This window comes from Lissotriton vulgaris, chromosome 3_1, assembly GCF_964263255.1.
Source record: "Lissotriton vulgaris chromosome 3_1, aLisVul1.2, whole genome shotgun sequence".
NCBI lineage: Eukaryota > Metazoa > Chordata > Amphibia > Caudata > Salamandridae > Lissotriton > Lissotriton vulgaris.
The window spans coordinates 2,024,566,450-2,024,588,062 of record NC_141689.1 but is presented as its reverse complement, the minus strand read 5'-3'; the positions used below and the strand labels follow the sequence as shown (position 1 = coordinate 2,024,588,062).

Here is a 21,613-nt window from a genome sequence, read left to right as displayed (position 1 = left end):
GGAGTTCCTGGTCTGCCCCGCCACAACAGCAAATAGCACAGCAGCCATTAAAGAACTTCCCAATAAAAAGGTCCCAGCTTCCCAGCCGAAATCTACAAAACATATATAGAATTAATGGCACAACAATTACTGGCAGTCCACGAGGAAGCACTTGAGAAAGGTAGGTTTTCTGACTCGATGCAAGAGACCATAATAATTACATTGCTTAAGCCCAACAAACTAGCTACCAAATGTGATTTTTATAGCCCATTATCACTATTAAACTGCAGTATCGAAATACTTGCAAAGATCATAGTAATAGCCTGATGCCATTACTGCTCATCCTGGTACTCCCTGACCAAGCGGGCTTTCTTCCAAGCGGATTCAGTAACAAACCAATACTGGCCTCTTTAGATTTCTGATGAGATTACTCTGTATGTAAGAAACCTGTGAGAAAGTCTCAACCCCCTACTACTGGAATGAATTACATTTGGTAAACTGTCAGTTCTCACCATCAACTGAAACAATTCAATAATATTTCCAATCTACCCCTGCACCAATAAATTCTACTAAGACTTCCGACTAGAAAGGTCAGAATCCCCTGCAAATTATCTGGGAATTTCGATCAGTTAGGACACCTTATTAGATTATAGTTGAACTATATCCAACCTCGATGAGAAAATAACCTGTTGGTTAAAATTACCACACTCCATGACAGGGCATATAGGATTAATGAAAAGGATAGTACTCCCTGAATTTCGTTATTATTTTATAGGTATACCCATCAAATTGCCACAATACTTAATCAAAACCTTTTACTCTTTGCTTACACAACTAACATCGGCAGGAAAACGACCAAGACTAGCTTGGAACATATTAACACTACCATATCAACTGAGGGATTTGCAGTGCCGGATATGGAACTCTACTACCTGAGCATCCTGGGGCCGCATTGTAGATGCAGCGAAGTTCCCTTCATTGCGCTGGGCGCACCTTTTTAAAGGTGCGCCTAGTGCAATGAAGGGAAATGCGCCGTATTATAATGAATGCACTGCCCCCAGGGCAGCCGCGAACACGCGCTGCACTGAAGGCAGCACATTCATGCGAAAACCGGAGTGGCTTGTTTTCACAGTGCAAGTGACAACCCGCCTTCACTTTTGAAGAAAGATTTAGAGATTCCCTTGCAGGAGAGTGTAGTCAGTGAATGCACCCGCAAGGGGATGTCTGGGGGTTCCTAGGACCCCCTTTACCCCTTTCAGAAGGCGGTTCTCAGGAGGCACAGTGACAGTGCACCACCATTTAAATGACACACTGTCAGTGCACCTGCTATGGGTTTCTTAGCCTCTGCGCCCGTGTCGGTAATACGGCACAGGCGCAAAGGGATTCCCCCATTTGCATGGGGCACGCCCCCATGCAAATGAGGAAACACCCCCTTGCTGGTGCTGTATTTGCGCCAGTGCTATCGGTATTACAGAAGGGGCCACACTAATGTCTGCGGTCCCTTCTGTAATGTCAAAGTGCACCTGGGTGGGCAAAGCGGGTGCGCAAAGAGGGTGCAAACGCCCATTGCACACCCAGCGCATGTTGTGTAATACAACCCCAGGTGCATTTTGCACAATATTGGCTGCACTGCCCCAAATACTCTGCCCACTTAGTGAGGGAAAGGATACTGCAGAACCAACGTATTGTATGTATTGTATTGTATTGTATTTAATAATTATACCGCACATCTGTCACCCTACGGGTATCCTGGTGCCAGAAAGGAAAATCCTTATCTGTGGCACTGTGATCCAAATAACTCTCCAACAATGCCCAAATAAACACTGTGTGATGTATAGTGCAGGTGTAGGACAGGATAAAGCAAAAAACAAACACCCTACTACACTCGCCTGCTTTTCCTTTGATATCTCACCCACTTTTCAGTATGATAGTGAAGAATAAAGCACACTCCTAACTTAGAAGCCTTAAAATAACCAAATGGAGAAATCTTTACAAAGACAAACATTCATAACATTAGACGACATTGCTCAACAAACCACTATAACTCCACTACATCACTATCTTTTCCATATAATTAAAATTACAGGCAAAAAATTCACAGCTAACTTACCCCAGGAGATTGACAGCTCTGGATCTCTAGATGCAATAGATGCAGCTACTCATTCCAGAAAACGTATCTTCATACTGTACAAAGCCATACCGAGGTTGCTCCCTGAAAGAAGTTATACTGCTAAGGGGGCCTGGGAGGCGGACCTGGATCATCCACTGCCAGATGATACATGGTCCGACTGCTTTGCACAAATGGGAGAACTACTCTCTAGCAGTAGGCTGTGATTAATACATTGTAGATACGTTCAAAGGTTATACTGCACCTCTGCAAAGCTATGCAAATGTGGATTAAGGATCGATTCAAACTGTGAAAGATGTGGGAAAGAGGGAGCAGACTTAATTCACCTAGTATGGCAGTGTGGAAACATCCAGAACTATTGGTCCAAATGTTTTGAATTTTGAAGTAAGTGACTAATGTTACCCTTCAACCAAATCCTCTTATAGCGCTACTGGATGATTTAAACAAATCCCATATGCAGACCATAAGTTTGTTGCCTTAACCTTATTTTTTTAGCGAAGCATCTGGTGACGTGGCACTGGGGAAGTGGCAAATCCGCTACCACCAACCAGTAGATACACAAACGTACTTACTGTAATGACCAAACCAAACCATATATTTACATTCTGCCAGATCAGCACGACCCACAGACATCTGGATATGATTTTGCAACTACCTGTTGATATCTCATGACAATGTAGTCAAATAAGGTCAAGTAGAAAGTTAGACTAATGTATAACAAGATTGTGATAAAAGTAACGCGGATGCAATTGCTCAGATCTGATGCTACTGCTGTACTACCTTAGCTGATTGTCTGAAGAATTACAAAGCTTTGTAACCTGTTAAATTCCAGATCGATTTAGGGAGCACTTTTCCCAAAGCGATATATGGAATTAGCGATAAACAGTGTAATTACTGCAAAACAGGAACTAGACCTCATCATAGGAAGTTATAAGGTAGAAGGACCGAGAGGAGAAGCTCCTTGTGAGCAGGATTGAAACAATCCAAGAGGAAAAGCATTTCAAAGTGTAAAGGTAAGAAAAGAGAACATTTGAGAAAAAAAAATTGTGCAAGAAAACAGAGTAATAAACAACAAACATAAGGGAGAAATGGCAGGGACAGGTGAAACCATAAACAAACTTCAAACTAAGAAGAAGAAATTAGACATTAGACAAGAGTGAAAGGGAAGTCAATGAAGAGAGGCAAAAAAGGGGAACAAGTCAGAAAATGAGCCCGATGAAGAACTGAATAGAAGTTGGAAAATGGCAGCAGCAGAACCAAAGTGGGTGTTTGTGGAGATGAGGGTCACAGAGGCAGAGAAAAAAAAAGTTTAAGTGGGCTATAACAATCAGAAAAATCTGTGAATACACGGGAAATAACTGAATTTCTGTTTTTGAAAATTTGTAGGTGAAGGGAATGATTATTTTGTTGCCTTCCTCATAAAATGTTAAAGGACTAGTATGTCTTTGATAATGATAAACACATATAAGAGGAGGTCAAAGACGGTATTTTATCTGGACTATTATGAAACAGAATTAGTTGATTCTTTAATGGAGCCGTTACCCTGGACGTAGAGTGAAATCAATAGAGCTAGGCTCCGGAAAGAAATGAGAATTGGGTGAAATTGAGAGGAATAAAAATATGGAACAATGAGAAGGGGAGAGAGAGAGAGAGAATGAGAGAGAAGAAAAATAAAGGTAGAACGTCTGAAGTTAAGTGCTGCATGTAGAACAGGAGCCCTTGTAAAAATAATTTGTCAGTAAAGGTCCCCAGTGAGGGATAGGGAATGGCGCTAGAGATTCGTGAGACAGGCCTATGTTATGGCATACATACAGGATCCGTGTTCGCCCATGACAATAAAAATCAGTACCAGGGATTCAGATATTGTTGCAGCCTGCGAACTCAGGGTAAAGGTACACGTACGTCACCATGCGATCAACTTTTCTTCCCAAAACGATTTAAAATTACATGCACTTTCACTTGGCCACTCAGCCCCCAAATCCTATGGTTGATAGTCAAAATGTACTTATCTGCGATTTTTAACTGTGTATGCTCTATGCAGTTGGATACTTTCTTAGTCCATAAAATAAATGTGAGGAGGGTCAAAAAGGGCTATATTTAACGACCAAGACCACTCACGCCCTAATAATAACTATCAAAACACGAAAAAGTGGCCTGGTCAGGAAACTGTTAGTGTGCCGCAACTGAACTATATCCCCAAGGCCATTAGTAACACTAGAAGTGATGACCCAGGTCTGGTACAGAAATTCCCATCAGCCCACCCATTTGGTGGAATGTCGTCATGTGGGAGATGTCACCAATCCAAATCTCAGACAGTGCACCTAGTCATGGTGCAGAGATGGATTATCATGATGTAAGTTCAGACCACTGGGCTTCACTGGTGATGCTAATGGGGTGCAGTGCAAGTGGAAAAAATTAAAGTGAAAAACGTGAGAATAAAATTGACTCCAAGAACCAAAATTTAATTTTAATCTGTATGGCGCTAGGGTCAAGATTAAAAATTGCCAAAATAGTTTGAAATAATAACTATATATAGGCAAGGTGAGTGTAGGTCGACATGTTTCAGCTGTACTGACTATTGGTCATAGCTTTCTTCAGGACCATTGGGAAACTGCGACTGCAAATCAAAGTGACTATTCACGCTATGTATGTTGGATAAATCCTACCAGTTCCTCTGAGCCCAGATGAATACTGGAGGAAGTCCAGAACTTTCTGTATCTCCTAAAAAAAGAGAGGCATAAGCGTGAATCAAAAACATGTAGTGTACAACAGAATTAGGGAAACAAGAACAAGTTGCTAAGCACACGAACAGTGCGGTGGAGACAGTCTCTCCCCGCTAGTAAAACTAATGATCAGATCCTGACTGTATTTAATCCGTGTATATAATCACGCAGATGAAAATAAGCGTAATGACTTACCCAGCATTGTGTGGGAATACGCCTCACCTCAACCGGTACCCACTCGGGAAAAAGGAGGCCCCGCTCTAGTTAGGATGGAAATGAGAAAAAGAGCCTCTGAAAAATAGCAGAGGGACTAAAACCAAAATTGTTGACATTCCCAAAATTCTCCTAACAAAACCTAGCTATATACAGAAAAAAGACTCAACCTAATGTAAAGCAAATGGCCAGAACTTTGCAGGAAATAGTTAACCAGGGTCTAAAAGTAGAACCACTACTTAGAGAACTCCTTGTGGCATTAAGATGACTTAAAAAGGAGACTAACAATGAAATAGGGACATCGAGAGGTATTGCCCTACCTGTCCGTCGGTACCTCGACTCCAGCGTCCGAGAGGGAATGGAGGTACCGACTCTTGGCGCGCGTGTCTATTTATATCCGAGCTGATTAGGCAATTAGCTGCAGCTGTGTCGGATATTGTGGAAAAACGACTCGGTAAAAAGATGCCCAAAGCTGTTGTGCGCATGCGCTAAGCATCACGGCAAGAATGCGCATGTGTAGACTGAAAGTTTGTTATTGTTAAACTGCGCATGCGCTATAGAATCTGCTAGAGTGTACTACGCAGGCGCTGGTATTAGGTCACTAGCTTTTGATGCCGATCACGGTGCGCATGTGTTCTGAACTGCTCTTTGTTGTAGCGTGTGATATCGGACCAAGATTAGTGCCGCAAATATGATAAAAGGAGCGCTACTGATGAATAATTGCATTGAAATGCAAAAAGTGGCCAAAAAGCAAATATCGTATTAACGCGATGCAGCATCAAGGGCTTGAAAAAAGACCAAATGTGGTCAATCTCAAGTTTGTTATTATCAGGTTGCGCATGCGCTGGAGGATCTAGTTAAAAGAACAGCGCATGTGCTGATGTCAGATCACTAGAGCCAATATAGAAATCAGTGCGCCCAGTGTTAAGACTTCAGACTGATTTTTATGTGCAATAATTGACCCAAAATTGGAGCAACAGTATGTATACTTCTGATAACTACAGATAATGACCATAATTAGACTAGATGTGCTAAACAAAGCAGATATAGGTGTGGAGCGCTGCACCAAGGACAGAATGACATGATTGGTTATAGATGAAGTATCTGGGATGACAACAGGGATGATTACAAGTTCCCAGTTGAATTCATGTAATGAAGAAATGACAAGAAACCAGGACTTGTTGATTACAGCGATGTCCATGGTATGTCATCATTTAAGCCTTGAATGTGACTCTTCAAAAGGAAAATCAATTTCTGCTCCTTTTTGAACAGAAATTTGGACACGTCACTGATGTGAGATGGAATAAATGGCTGTTCAAGAATGACCCATTTCATTTCATCAGCAGTATGTCTTTGATCTAAAAAGTGATTTGTTAATTTAGTAGCCTGTTTTCGACATCTGACAGTGCTCTTGTGCTCCCCTATTCTTGTTTTGATCTTACGGGTGGTATAGCCGACATACCTAAGGGAACAGGGACAGGTTATCATATAGATGACATTGTCAGTGTTGCAATTAGTATGTTTTTTGAGTAACCATGTCCTACCTGTCCCTATGTCGACTGTAGTGGTTTTCTCAGTCTGGGGGCAGACACTACATGACCCACAGGGGTGATGGCCAGAGACCGGAGGAAGATTCCATAGGGTTGTTGAGCTGTCAGTCCTGGTTGTCCTTGGTCTTGTATGGACAAGAGTGTCTCGAAGACTAGGTGCCCTTTTGAATGAAAACAATGGTAACGGAAGTTTTGCATCAGTACTATTCAAAATCGTCCAGTGTTTGCGAACCAGTTTTTGGACAGAGTTGGACATTGTGTTGAATGTACTGACAAATGTCAGGCGTTCAATCGGTGGTTTGGATGGGCGTCTTTCAATTAGTGCCTCGCGGTTGTTATTCGAGGCACGCTTCCATGCTTTGTTCACAAGATGCTTAGGGTAATGGCGTTCCTCTAAGTGAGTAGCTAGTATGGTTGCATGTTTATTGAATAATTCTCTGGATGAACAATTCCTCCTAACTCGGAGGAACTGGCCCACTGGGAGGAGATCTGTAGAAACAGTTGTTCTTCAAATTTGAAGTAGTTTTTCTTCATTGCCAGTTCTGCAAGAGATAGAATAAAATTAACTGGGGTTATACTGTCAAGATCTTCCATTGACAGAAGGCCTCTAATGGCATCCAGCGTATCCTGTTGTGGAATACAGGTGTAGAGTGATTCTACATCAAAACTGACCATTAGGTCAGTATCCACATTGTATTGTATAGTTGGTAATAGTCTGAGGACATCAGCTGTGTCCTCCAGGTACGTGGGCATTTTCTTAACTAGAGGTCTAAGAAAATGATCTACAGATCTCCGGGACCTCCATGGGGAGTGTCTTTGCCCCGAGTCTGGCAAATCTTTATGTACACCAAATAGAACAGACTCATATCCTCAACCATAGCAACCCATTTTTTGACCACCTGGTGCTATGGAAGAGGTATATAGATGACGTCCTGGTGGTGTGGCGAGGCTCTATCCCTGAAGTACAGGCCTTTCATACATGGCTCAATGGATGCAATCCCTATCTCAAATTCACACTTGAGTATAGTCATGCCAGACTTCCCTTCCTTGATCTATCTATCTTTCCCAAAGATGGGAGTCTTCAGAGTGAGTTATTTATCAAACCCATGGCGAGAAATTCACTCCTGTCATTTAGTAGTCATCACCCACCTTCCCTGAGGGAGAACCTCCCAGTGGGCCAGTTCCTCCGAGTTAGGAGGAATTGTTCATCCAGAGAATTATTCAATAAACATGCAACCATACTAGCTACTCACTTAGAGGAACGCCATTACCCTAAGCATCTTGTGAACAAAGCATGGAAGCGTGCCTCGAATAACAACCGCGAGGCACTAATTGAAAGACGCCCATCCAAACCACCGATTGAACGCCTGACATTTGTCAGTACATTCAACACAATGTCCAACTCTGTCCAAAAACTGGTTCGCAAACACTGGACGATTTTGAATAGTACTGATGCAAAACTTCCGTTACCATTGTTTTCATTCAAAAGGGCACCTAGTCTTCGAGACACTCTTGTCCATACAAGACCAAGGACAACCAGGACTGACAGCTCAACAACCCTATGGAATCTTCCTCCGGTCTCTGGCCATCACCCCTGTGGGTCATGTAGTGTCTGCCCCCAGACTGAGAAAACCACTACAGTCGACATAGGGACAGGTAGGACATGGTTACTCAAAAAACATACTAATTGCAACACTGACAATGTCATCTATATGATAACCTGTCCCTGTTCCCTTAGGTATGTCGGCTATACCACCCGTAAGATCAAAACAAGAATAGGGGAGCACAAGAGCACTGTCAGATGTCGAAAACAGGCTACTAAATTAACAAATCACTTTTTAGATCAAAGACATACTGCTGATGAAATGAAATGGGTCATTCTTGAACAGCCATTTATTCCATCTCACATCAGTGACGTGTCCAAATTTCTGTTCAAAAAGGAGCAGAAATGGATTTTCCTTTTGAAGAGTCACATTCAAGGCTTAAATGATGACATACCATGGACATCGCTGTAATCAACAAGTCCTGGTTTCTTGTCATTTCTTCATTACATGAATTCAACTGGGAACTTGTAATCATCCCTGTTGTCATCCCAGATACTTCATCTATAACCAATCATGTCATTCTGTCCTTGGTGCAGCGCTCCACACCTATATCTGCTTTGTTTAGCACATCTAGTCTAATTATGGTCATTATCTGTAGTTATCAGAAGTATACATACTGTTGCTCCAATTTTGGGTCAATTATTGCACATAAAAATCAGTCTGAAGTCTTAACACTGGGCGCACTGATTTCTATATTGGCTCTAGTGATCTGACATCAGCACATGCGCTGTTCTTTTAACTAGATCCTCCAGCGCATGCGCAACCTGATAATAACAAACTTGAGATTGACCACATTTGGTCTTTTTTCAAGCCCTTGATGCTGCATCGCGTTAATACGATATTTGCTTTTTGGCCACTTTTTGCATTTCAATGCAATTATTCATCAGTAGCGCTCCTTTTATCATATTTGCGGCACTAATCTTGGTCCGATATCACACGCTACAACAAAGAGCAGTTCAGAACACATGCGCACCGTGATCGGCATCAAAAGCTAGTGACCTAATACCAGCGCCTGCGTAGTACACTCTAGCAGATTCTATAGCGCATGCGCAGTTTAACAATAACAAACTTTCAGTCTACACATGCGCATTCTTGCCGTCATGCTTAGCGCATGCGCACAACAGCTTGGGCATCTTTTTACCGAGTCGTTTTTCCACAATATCCGACACAGCTGCAGCTAATTGCCTAATCAGCTCGGATATAAATAGACACGCGCGCCAAGAGTCGGTACCTCCATTCCCTCTCGGACGCTGGAGTCGAGGTACCGACGGACAGGTAGGGCAATACCTCTCGATGTCCCTATTTCATTGTTAGTCTCCTTTTTAAGTCATCTTAATGCCACAAGGAGTTCTCTAAGTAGTGATTCTACTTTTAGACCCTGGTTAACTATTTCCTGCAAAGTTCTGGCCATTTGCTTTACATTAGGTTGAGTCTTTTTTCTGTATATAGCTAGGTTTTGTTAGGAGAATTTTGGGAATGTCAACAATTTTGGTTTTAGTCCCTCTGCTATTTTTCAGAGGCTCTTTTTCTCATTTCCATCCTAACTAGAGCGGGGCCTCCTTTTTCCCGAGTGGGTACCGGTTGAGGTGAGGCGTATTCCCACACAATGCTGGGTAAGTCATTACGCTTATTTTCATCTGCGTGATTATATACACGGATTAAATACAGTCAGGATCTGATCATTAGTTTTACTAGCGGGGAGAGACTGTCTCCACCGCACTGTTCGTGTGCTTAGCAACTTGTTCTTGTTTCCCTAATTCTGTTGTACACTACATGTTTTTGATTCACGCTTATGCCTCTCTTTTTTTAGGAGATACAGAAAGTTCTGGACTTCCTCCAGTATTCATCTGGGCTCAGAGGAACTGGTAGGATTTATCCAACATACATAGCGTGAATAGTCACTTTGATTTGCAGTCGCAGTTTCCCAATGGTCCTGAAGAAAGCTATGACCAATAGTCAGTACAGCTGAAACATGTCGACCTACACTCACCTTGCCTATATATAGTTATTATTTCAAACTATTTTGGCAATTTTTAATCTGGACCCTAGCGCCATACAGATTAAAATTAAATTTTGGTTCTTGGAGTCAATTTTATTCTCACGTTTTTCACTTTAATTTTTTCCACTTGCACTGCACCCCATTAGCATCACCAGTGAAGCCCAGTGGTCTGAACTTACATCATGATAATCCATCTCTGCACCATGACTAGGTGCACTGTCTGAGATTTGGATTGGTGACATCTCCCACATGACGACATTCCACCAAATGGGTGGGCTGATGGGAATTTCTTTACCAGACCTGGGTCATCACTTCTAGTGTTACTAATGGCCTTGGGGATATAGTTCAGTTGCGGCACACTAACAGTTTCCTGACCAGGCCACTTTTTCGTGTTTTGATACTTTCTTAGTCCACCACTGGGACTACAAATCAACAAAGCCTTACCATTAGTAAAAAACCAATTTTTACTTTCGGCAAACTACCTACTTGCTTTGCTAGAATTTTAGTGCTATTGCTGACTTTGTGACAGGTGATTTCAATAGTGTGCAAAGGAGCATGCTGATTTCGGTTATGGTTGGGGAAGATGAAAATGAGAAGCGCCCAATTGCACTGCCAAAGGATGGTGTGAGGGAATTGGCGCTGTGTAATTTTACACTGAAAAGTTAAAAGTGAAGGCAGTCTGTCCTTACTGCAATTAATTTAATATGCTGAGCTGACTTACAATGATGTCTAACCTGCGACCTATACTTTACATACAGATCTGGACACAAGGCACATTAGCCTATTAGTATATCTTAATGGAATTGTAACCTGTGATTTAAAGGTGACACACATACAAAGATATGCACACCTGTAACCGTTGACCTCGATGTTGTACATGATGTCAACAAAAATCACATTGGTTTTAGCTGTATTATCTGTGATTGTAATAAGGAACCTCCAAGTTAGAAATGGCTATCTGTAGCAAGTGCATTAACCCCCTAAATTATTTTGTTAGGATTCCCATTTATATTAACTATTTGTATCATCTTGCTGGTTTTGGAACCTGCATGGTACACGTACCTCTCTGCAAGATTTGCATACCCCACAGAATTGTCTTTCCATGCCTTGCACAAGGCCTAATTTGCAAACTGACAATGATGACCAACCTTATTATTTCTTACACGATTCTGTCCACTATCAGCATAAAACAATCCACAATCTGACAATACAGTGAAATGCAGCGTGTGCTGTAAAAGCTCAATGGGGCGCATGCTTTAAGGGGGAAAGTTCCGAAAAACCACCTTTTATGTTGTTATTGTTACTGGGTGGCATGCTTCTAGAGCATATATTCGGGGCTATGTTCCAGTCTATATTTGGATTAAAAGTATGCAATTGAAACATACCTCGGTCTGCTCCAAGCTCAAAGCATGAGGTTGGGTTTTCGTCGGAGTAATTAAGTGTATAATAAAGATTTCTATTTTACCATGACCGTGCTACGTGTATAAAAGGCTACTCCGGCAATCAGCAATATTACGGCGTACAAAGTGGAGTGTGACGGTCCGCGCCTGGAAGACTGGCGGTTAGGTGTCCATGACTAACAATGCAAACAGTTCGAGAGAACTAGACAGAAGTGCTGCAGCAATGTTGCTCGCCAACACCACAGCGAAAAAATAAGTTTTCATCTGTTCTGTCAACTACGTCCTTCCCAACCGCGTGGCCGGTAAAAAGGGTCGGTCGGATCCCTGTTCCGTCGAGTCAATGCTCATTCCATAAATAAACAAACTTACTGTAGGAGCAGCCCGTCTGGAAGCGCTGCCGGGCAATGGGAGAGGCGTGTCAGTCCTGATGATTCATGTAAGATGCCACCGCCCCGCGCCTTTGCAAACCTTCACTAGAAAGGCAGCAGAAATAAGGGCGACAGCTAGAGGGAGGAGCCAAATTAAACAGCCCATTTCGAGGGACGTGGGCGTCATCGAGGCCCTGCAACTCCTCTGTTCCTGCACGCTGCAACGCCCGCCTTGCAGCCTGTGACAGTTCTCTCCACGTAGCCAGACTTCATGATTCATAGATTAAAGAGGGTTCTCGCGGTGCTTTAAATGGGAACGGAGAAGTTACGGTTCTCGCCAAGGGGGATTTGGGGGCAGCCGAGCCTCACGAGGTCTGCCCCCCCCTCTCTCCCCCCCACCCTCGGGCAGATTTTGGAGGGCGAGGGGGGCGGGCAAAAGGCAGACATTTTGCTGCTTTGGCCTGCCTGGGATATAGCCCAAAGGCAGCCCAAAAATTAAGCACCAACCCAAGGTCTAGTTAACCCCTTCCATGCTGATGACAGCCGGGAGCCGTCATGGCACACAGTGCTTGTGTGCTGATGACGGCTACCAGCCGTCATGACCACGTCCGTGATCGGAATGTGCCGCACAGGAGCGGAATACCGGCCGCAGGCAAGGGGTTAAGGGGGCTTGCACTTGCCCAGCCACCATTTTAGGTTTAGGTGACCTGGTGGCTGGGAGCGCAGTAGTGAGGTGCAGGTTTTTCGTAGTGAGGTGCAGGTTTTTCCCTGAGGCCTGTGGTAGTTAGCGGCAGTTTGTGGCTGTTTTTTCTGGCTTTGGCGATGTCTGGCGAAGACTTTAGGGTTCTGGAAGCCATCCGCCTGCTGAGTGAGGCAGGGCGGATGGACTTCCTACTTGGCCCTCAGGGAGGAGCGCGCACGTGAGGCGGCGTCCGCTGGGGTGGCGGCAGCCGTCATGGCGTGCTCGCCGCCGCGGGAGTTGGCCCGTAGGCAGGTAAGACAGCGGGGCAGCATTGAGGCCGGGGGAGCAGCCCTGCGTGTTGCGCCTGGTTGTTGGGCTGGTGGAGATACGGGCTGCGATGGGGGGCGGCGGGAAGCACTGTCGGTGGTTCCCCGCCGTCTTCTTACCTGAAGATTGCGTCGAGAGGGGCCCGTTGCCGGGAGAAGGTTCCGGCGAAAGAGAGGCGAGGGAGCGCTGCTAGCGGCTCCCCGCCTCCCTCAGGTGCCCGTTTATGGTGGGGAGTGTGGAGCGGGAGCGGCGGTGGAGCGCTGCCAGCGGCTCCCCACCTCCTGCAGGTATGCCTGCAGCCCGCCCAGATACCACGCAGGCGGTAGAGAGGAGGGGCGGGGCGGGCCGCAGAGGAGACAATCGAGCGACTCGGGCCTCAGAGAGAGTGTCTGAGGGCCCGAGCGCAGGCGATAAGAGTGCGGCGGAGGGAGGAGTAATTCCCCGCAGCAGGTCCTGGGGGAGTCGGGCCGCCCCGGTTGCACGGGGGCGGCAGGGCAGATGGCAGGGGTGCCCCAGGGGGGACGGCTAAACGGCCAGGAAAGAGGGTGTAAGCGGGGAGGGGGATAAGGAAAGGGGGCGGGGGAGTCGGAGATAGAGTCTATCCCCCCCAAGTAGGCTAGGGTGCAGACACGGGCCCGGGGGAGGCGGGGAGCGAAGGGGGGTGAGGGCTGGGGGACGCAGGAAATGGAAAGGGACAGAAGTGAGGGGATGGGGGCGGTGGAGGACTTACTGCGGGATGAGGGTGCGATCAGGGGAGGCACTGGGAGGGGGAGAAGGCTGGGGGTCGGGGAGGGAGCCAGTTGGGGTGGGCGGCGAAATGTCCCCTTTATTGTTGGAGGATAGTGAGAGCGAGAGAGAAGGGATGGTGGGTCCGACCCAGGGGGAGGGGAGGGTGCGGTCCCCGATGGAGGTGGGCGGGGGGAAGGGCTCCGCGGTGAGGAGGTGGCAGGCCCGTCCTGGAGGAGGGGATGCCCCCGGTTTAGCAGGGAGGAAGTGGGGGAGTCTTCGTCGGATGATAGGGGGGCGGGTGCAGGGGGGTTGGGGTGGAGTGATGAGGAGGAGAGGGGGTGAGATGGGGGCAGTTGGCGGTAGGGGGATGGAGGGTAGGCAGGAGGTGGGGGGGAGTGGCGGTAGCGGTGGCGCAGTTTGAGGAACCCAGCACACCGGACCTACCTTTTCTCTTACAGGGGGACACTCGTCGCGGGGTTCCTGACTTGGCGAGGCTGGGAACGGCCCCTTGACGCCAAGGCGAAGGGAGGGCTGAGCCTCCCGCTGCATGCCCGGTACCGGCGGGGGATCCTGTCGTGGCCAGCACAAGAAGGCCCGACACAGGCTCGCTGGCCCCACCACCCACAGGGCCGCTGCGGCTTGGGGGACACGGACGGAAGAGGAGCACCGCTTCGCATGTTTTGATTGATGTGGAGGGGGCAAGGGATAGGTGGAGTGTGCCTAGTAGGGTGCAGTCGGCGCCTCCGGCCGGGAGAGGATACGGACATGGGGGGGTGCAAGTAATTGCAGATGATGGGAGTCTAGAGGAAGGAGAGTTGAGGGATGGCGAGGGCGGCGGGGGATCTGCTAATGTTGTTGGTGTTTTCAAGGTGTCATGGGGCCCAGAGGGAGGACGGCCCGGACATCTTTTTGGGAGAAGTCGGCATCCCTGGACCGGAGGGTCGAGGACAGGAGTGTGGCGTCATTGACGGCAGGTAATCGAGCGGCACGCATGGTGTCAGTAGGGGTGGGGGAGTAGGGGGGCGCCTGAGGGGGGAAATATGTGGTGGATAAGGGAGTGGGCCCGGATGATGAGAAGTTGGATGAAGGTGGCGTGGAAGCAAGGCGGCTGCGGAGGGGGCAACGAAGCCTGAGAGTAAAGAATTGAAGATTAAGCGGATGCCGGACATGGGGGTCACGAAACCGCTGGGCGCGCACTTGATGCTGTCAACGAAAGAGCGTATATGGAAAGAGGAGTACATTGAGTTGCTGAAGCTGCTACATCGTGAAGTTAGGACGAAGGAGGGGTCCAAGCAGAAGAATACGAACTGCAGAAGAGTCCCAAAGTAACTCTCACGATTGAAAACTGGACGGCGGCCTTATTAATCTTTGCCAGTGTATACTGTGAGAAATTTCTGGAGTGGTCGGTGTCCTACTTCAAATACATGGACTTAATCCAGAAGGCCTAAATCACCAGAGGTGGCTATGCGTGGGCCCAGTATGACCAGGAGTTCAGGGCTAGGATGGCGTGGGACCCTGAGGCGAAGTGGGGCGAGTTGGATGCGGATCTATGGCAGCATATGATGGGGCTGGCGGGATCAGGAAAAACTATATTTGCGGCGGGCGGGCTGCCCATTATTTACCAGCCCTTTCAGGGCCGCCCCACCCGGGGAGGGGTGGGGGCAGGATCAAGAGCTCAGACGGGATCGGTGGGGGCCTGCAGGGACTATAATAAAGGGGCCTGCGCCCGGGAACACTGCCGGTTCAAGCACGAGTGTTACAGTTGCGGGAAGTTCGGTCACCAAGTGTTACAGTGCTGGGGAACAGCGGGTCCGGCCCATGGGCCACAGCACGGGCAGGCTGGGGGAGCGCGATCTGGGAGCGCTCAGCAATCTGGAGGCAGTAGAGGAGGTAAGGGGTCTGGGCCGAAGGGCTCGTACTCCAGTTGAGGTGGACCGTTTGGAGGCGGCCCTGCAGGATTACCCGGACAAGGGGGTCGCAGAGCGGTTGCGGACCGGGTTTGTGGATTGTTTTCGGTTGGGCTATAGGGGCCGCGGCGGAGGAGATGGGCTGACAACTTGAAGTCGGCTAGAGAGCGCACGGAGGTGGTGCAAGCGAAGTTGGACAAGGAAGTCAGTGAGGGCCGCATGGCGGGGCCCTTGAGGACTGGCCGTTGGCGGAGTTGATTGTGTCCTCTATTGGGGTGGTGCCCAAGAAGGAGGCGGGGCACTTTCGGCTTATTCAACACTTGTTGTGGCCGGAAGGTGGGTCGGTCAACGACTACATTGATGAGCGGGAGTTTACGGTGTCATACTTGTCAGTTTGACACTGCTATGGCCCTGGGGGTGGCGGCAGGCACAATGGCAAAATGGCACAGTGTGACATCAAATCGGCTTTCCCGCTGCTTCCGGTTCACCGAAATGATTGGGGCCTACTGGGGATCCAGTTCCACGGCTGCTGGTATGTGGACAAGGCATTGCCGATGGGCTGTTGTCATGCGCACTTTGTTTTTTAGTACGTGCCTGCAGTGTTTTTACGGAACGGACGGGTCACCAAGGAGTTGCGCACTACCTGGATGACTTCTTTTTGGTGGGGGCCCAAGACTCCGCGGACTGCCAGGTGGCGCTGGACAGGTTTCAGGAGCTGATGGGGTACCTAGGGGTGCCTTTGGCACCGGAAAAGACAGTGAGGCCAGGCACAGCGCTGTCATTTTTGGGCATGGAACTGCATTCGTGGGCCATGGAGGTCCGACTACCAGTGGAAAGAAGCAGCAGATGTTGGGTCTGCTGGAGGTCATGTTAGTACGGACAAAAGTCACGGTTTTGGAGGTCAAGGTGCTGTTGGGACACCTCAATTTTGCTTGCAGAGTGGTGCGAGTAGGGCGGGCGTTCTGCAGGAGGTGGGCAGAGCGCTGGCGGGAGGAGGCCTCCCTAGGGGTGCCGTTGGCACCGGAAAAGACAGAAGGGCCAGGCACAGCGCTGTCAACTGTGGGCATTGAACTGGATTCGGGGACCATGGAGGGCCGACTACCAGTGGAAAAGAAGCAGCAGATGTGGGGTCTGTTGGAGGTCATGTTGATACGGACAAAAGTCACGGTTGGAGGTCTAGGTGCTGTGGGGGCACCTCACTTTTGCTTGCAGAGTGGTGTGAGTAGGGTGGGCGTTCTGCAGGAGGTTGGGCAGAGCGCTGGTGGGGAGGAGGCCTCCGCATCACCATGTGCGGCTGTCTGCGGGAATTCCCTAGGATTTGCGGATGTGGCAGTTTTTTTTGCACCATTTCAACGGAGTCCCTATGCAGAGAGAGGAGGACTTGGTCTGGGATGTTCAGATATTCTCCGACGCGACCGGGAGCGACGGTTTCAGATTGTACTGGCAGGGACGGTGGTGTGCGGAGAAGTGGCCCCCGGAGTGGTTGGGGGGTGGTGGGAGCATCGCGTTTTTGGAACTCTTCCCGTTGGTGGTGGCGGTCGCGCTGTGGGGGGAAGTGTTGGCCTGTAGGCAGGTGACGTTCCATGTAGACAACATGGCAGGGGTGCAGGTGGTGAATCGCCAGTCCGCTAGAGACGAGCAAGTGCGGAAGCTATGTAGGGTCTTTGTGTTGGGCTGCCTGCGAAACCAAATTGCTTTCCTGCGGTGCACATCCCGGGGATCAATAATGACATAGCGGATGCTTTACCTCGTTCGCAGTGGGAGGGATTCCGTGGGTTTATTTATTTATTTATTTATTTAAACTTATATTGCGCACAGCTACCCTCAATGGGTTTCCCGGCGCCAGGGATAGATAGAAGAAAGAAAAACAAGCAAAAGGCCCAAAACAGAACAAACAGTGCAGAGGGATTAATTGAACAGAAGGGTCTTCAATTTTTAACGAAAAGGGAGGAGATCAGTCTCGGCTTTCAAGGCCGGCGGAAGAGCATTCCACATCTTTGGGCCAAGATAAGAAAACGAGCGGCCACCCATTTTGGCCAGTTTAATTCTGGGAACAGAAAAATCGCCACTAGTGGAAGATCTTAAAGTGCGACCAGGCTTATAGACTTGAACCAGGTTCTGTAGGTATTTAGGGGCAGAACCCTGCCTGATTTTAAAGAGAAGGCATAAGGTTTTAAATTTTACACGATTCGGGACCTTAAGCCAATGAAGGTCACAGAGCCTGAGCTGCGGAAGATCTCCGGGGTACATTACATAATAAACGAGCTGACGAGTTTTGCACCACCTGAAGCTTATTTATAGTGGCCTTATCGGCCCCAAGATAAAGCACATTCCCATAGTCGATGCGGGAGGTCACAAGAGCCTGGACGACAGTTCTCTGAGTAGAGCGAGGCAGCATCCATAGGATCTTCTGCAACCATCTTAAGGTGGAAAACAGATTGCAGCGACCCTTGTTACCTGCTGTCTCATAGAGAGCCTGTCGTCAATGAGGAAGCCGAGGTTGCGGGCTACGGGGACTGGATTCGGCAAAGGACCCATGTCACAGGGCCAATGCCGAGGGCCCCACAGATCTTTATTCTTGCCCAAAATAACAACCTCGGTCTTGTCACCGTTGAGCTTGAGCAGATGGTCATGCATCCAAGCAGCAACGCGTGACAGGCCAGATTTCAGGGCAGAGACCTCATGGCCCTCACTGCTGGAGAGAGAGAACACAATCTGCGTGTCGTCGGCATACGAATAGATTGTCAAACCGGCGTCCTCCACGATGGTAGCAAGGGGTCTGACATAGATGTTAAACAGCAGAGGGCTGGAAATCGACCCCTGCGGGACGCCATATGCCGAGGAATAGACAGCAGAATCAGCTTCTGTCGAAAACACCTGAAAGGTGCGCTCACTTAGAAAGGAGGCAATCCAGGCCAGCGCAGATCCAGCAACACCAAGGGAGCGGAGAGAGTCAAGAAGAATGGAATGAGACACGGTATCGAACGCTGCACTCAAATCCAAAAGGATGAGTGCAAAGGTCTCCCCGCGATCGATACCGTGCCGAAGCCTCTCCGCCACCCCGAGGAGTGCGGATTCAGTGGAGTAATGTGTGCGAAACCCAGATTGGGACGGATGTAGATATCCCACGTTCTCGACAAACGAATTAAGCTGAGTGTTCACATGTCGTTCCAAGATTTTAGAACATGCAGGCAGCAGGGATATGGGCCTGAAATTGGCTAAGTTAGTGATGTCCGCGCCGGTCTTCTTCAGCAAGGGAACGACCATGGCATGCTTCCACTCTTGTGCCACCATAGACTCTGTAAGAGATGTATTCAGAAGTCTCATTAGGACTCTCCGTGGTTCGAGGTCCAACAGTTTTAGGATTTTCATAGGAACAGGGTCCCGAGGGGAGCCTGACCTGATACTGTTCAGGCACGATGAGAAAGTGATGTCATCAAACAATAGCCAGTCGTAGATGTGCATTGAGGGAGAGGGAAGAGGACTGCTAAAAGTATCCACCAGTAGGGAATCAGCAGATGGCAGAGGAGTAATCAAGGATTCATGAATACGCTCCACCTTAGAGATGAAAAAATCTGCAATGGCATCACACTGTGGTTTATCCAAAGCCGGAGGAGAAGGTACCATGTCTGCTCCTGTTAGCTTCTTCACCACTGCAAAAAGAGTCCGCGGACAGTTCTGCGCTTGAGTAATCGTGGATGCCGTAAGGGTGGCCTTGGCCAATTTACAGTTAGCATGATAGTTCTTTAATGCTTCTTTATAAGCCACCTTACTAGGGGTTGAATAGGAAAGCCTCCATTTTCTTTCCAGAGCCTTGCACTTGGCTCGTTGTAATTTTAAATCTTCAGAGAACCAAGGTGCAGGAGGATGAAGGGATCTGTGGTTGTTAAGTATAGGAGGAAGGAATGCAGTTACAGCATCCGTTAACTACTGGGAAACTACAGCATTAGATTCTGATCCAGAGCTTTCCAGAATCGGAGTAGATTCAGTAAGATGTTGATTGAATGCCACCATATTAAGCTTGTCCCAAGCCAAGCCAAGGACGCTGATGGGGCCCCGACAGAGGGCGGGTACTGGGTTACGGTGGTCGGAGGTGACCTTTGGGGGGGGGGGGGGGGGCAGTACGCCTGTGGCTGTGGAAGTCCAAGACAGACCAGAGGAGTGTGGGTAGACAGGTAGTGTTGCGTAGTGGAGACGGGGGAGGGGGGGGGGTGCCCTGTGTGATGGGGATTGCGATGGAGGGCGGTTGGCTCGGCAGAGGGGTTGGTTTTTCGCCATGCGGACGGGAAAGGGTCGACAGGATCGCAATTGCTGGTTGTGTTGCGGGGGGCCTGGGAGCAGCTGGGGTTGGGTGAGAGTAAATCTGGTACGCACTCATTTCGCATTGGCGCTGCGTCTGAGGCCCACAGGAGGGGATGGGGGCGAGGGGACATCATGCATTTGGGACGGTGGTCATCTGACTGTTACAAGCGTTATGTGCGCAGCGACGTCCCCCAATGCTAGCGCGATTGTTTTGTGGCCTATGCTTGACTTCTGTTTCTCATTTCAGGTTCTGTGGCTGGTCCCCTCGCCTGGGACATGACTGTCGGGATAGTGGCCACTGCTTTGTCAAGCAAGCTCAGTTGCAGGCGCAGGATAGTTATTTTGGCGATTTAATCCTGCTGTGTAAGGTTCAATGGTTTGGGAGAGGTGGGATGCGCTGGAAGGAACTGGTTGAGACACTGAATAGGCTGTTGGTGGGGGGTAGGTGCCCTGAAGTGTTGGTCCTCCATTTGGGGGAGAATGATATCGGGGTCGGTTTTAATGAGGGCCATCAAGAGGGATTGGGAAGAGATCAGGAGGAAGTGGGCGAGGTTTCGGTTGTATGGACCAAGTTTGTTCCGCGGAGGGTTTCGAGGGGGGCTTTGAAGCCCCAGACGGTGGATAAAGCCAGACGCAAGATCAATGTGGAGATGGTTCACTTTTGCAGGCAGGTGGGGTTTTCGAGAGTCTGGCACAGGGACCTGCGGTACGACGCGCCGGAATTATTCGGGGGGACGGGATCCACCTCTCATGTTTGGGTATGGACCTGTATCTCCTAGAATTGCGGGAAGTTTTGTCCAGAATGTTGGGAGTGCGTCAGGAGTAAAGCGCGAGGGGTGTAGGCATCAGGGCACAGTTTCTGGGGTGTGGGGGGGGGCAGGAAAAGGTGGAGACGGTGTAAACACCTACCCATTCGCCTTTTTCCTGGGTGGCGGAGTTGGTGAAGTTGGCTAAGTTTGGCAGTTTATCGTTGGTGAGTTGGTGAGCGGGGAAACGTTAAGCGGTTTGGAAGTTTACATTAGAGGGTCGTTAGATACAGTTGCAGGAAGGCAAATAGGAGTTTTAATGTGGGGTGAGAAGATTGTGGATTATTTAATCTATTGCAATTTATGTATTGTATTTGCAGGGTGGGGGGTTTTATCATGTGGGGATCGTAGGGGTGGGTGGAAGAAATGTAAAAGGGGGTTTAGGTAATTAGATGTTTAGAGAGGTTTTAGTCTTGTAAGGCGAATTGCCAGTTTAATAAAGTGTGATGTGCACCTGTTTCAATAAAGTGGCCACTTACACACACAAATGGTTGTCGGTGTGCTTGCCCCCCTTTCCTCCCTCCCAAACAGTGTAAGGTGCAGAGTGGCTAAAGAGTTAAACCTTCGTCGCTTTTAAATATTCACCCAGATGAATCTTGGCAAACACAGTCTTTCTTCTAGTAAACGTTGAAGACAAACTGCCACATGGGAATAATCTTCCAATTTAAGGAGCATGAAAAATTAGGGTGGAGTAAATGCACATAACTTAGGTGGTGCATGTTACACCTGGCATCCTTGATGTGTTTTTTTTCCTCTGACTTTTTGCCTTCACACCTCCTGTTTTGCGGACTTCGTTTTTGGTGGCTTTAGGACTTTGCACACTTCACCACAGCTAACAAGTTATAATGCGACGCAAAAAAGCCGGGGTGACCAAAAACAGAATCGCTATTTGAAAG

At 48.3% G+C, this 21,613-nt stretch overlaps 1 protein-coding gene across 4 annotated transcripts in view; it reads right to left on the bottom strand.

The window, feature by feature from the left end:
• Window positions 1-21,613, bottom strand: part of TLR3 (toll like receptor 3) — a 489,232-nt gene that overhangs the window by 374,082 nt on the left and 93,537 nt on the right. The window contains exon 1 of one of the 4 annotated variants that reach the window (XM_086962542.1): window positions 11,966-12,094. The exons of 2 other annotated variants lie outside the window; for them this stretch is intronic. The gene's annotated coding sequence lies outside the window, so the exon portion shown is untranslated. Of the gene's footprint in view, window positions 1-11,965; window positions 12,095-21,613 lie in introns of those variants that run through there. One more of the 4 variants, XM_086962547.1, reaches the window with a different exon arrangement.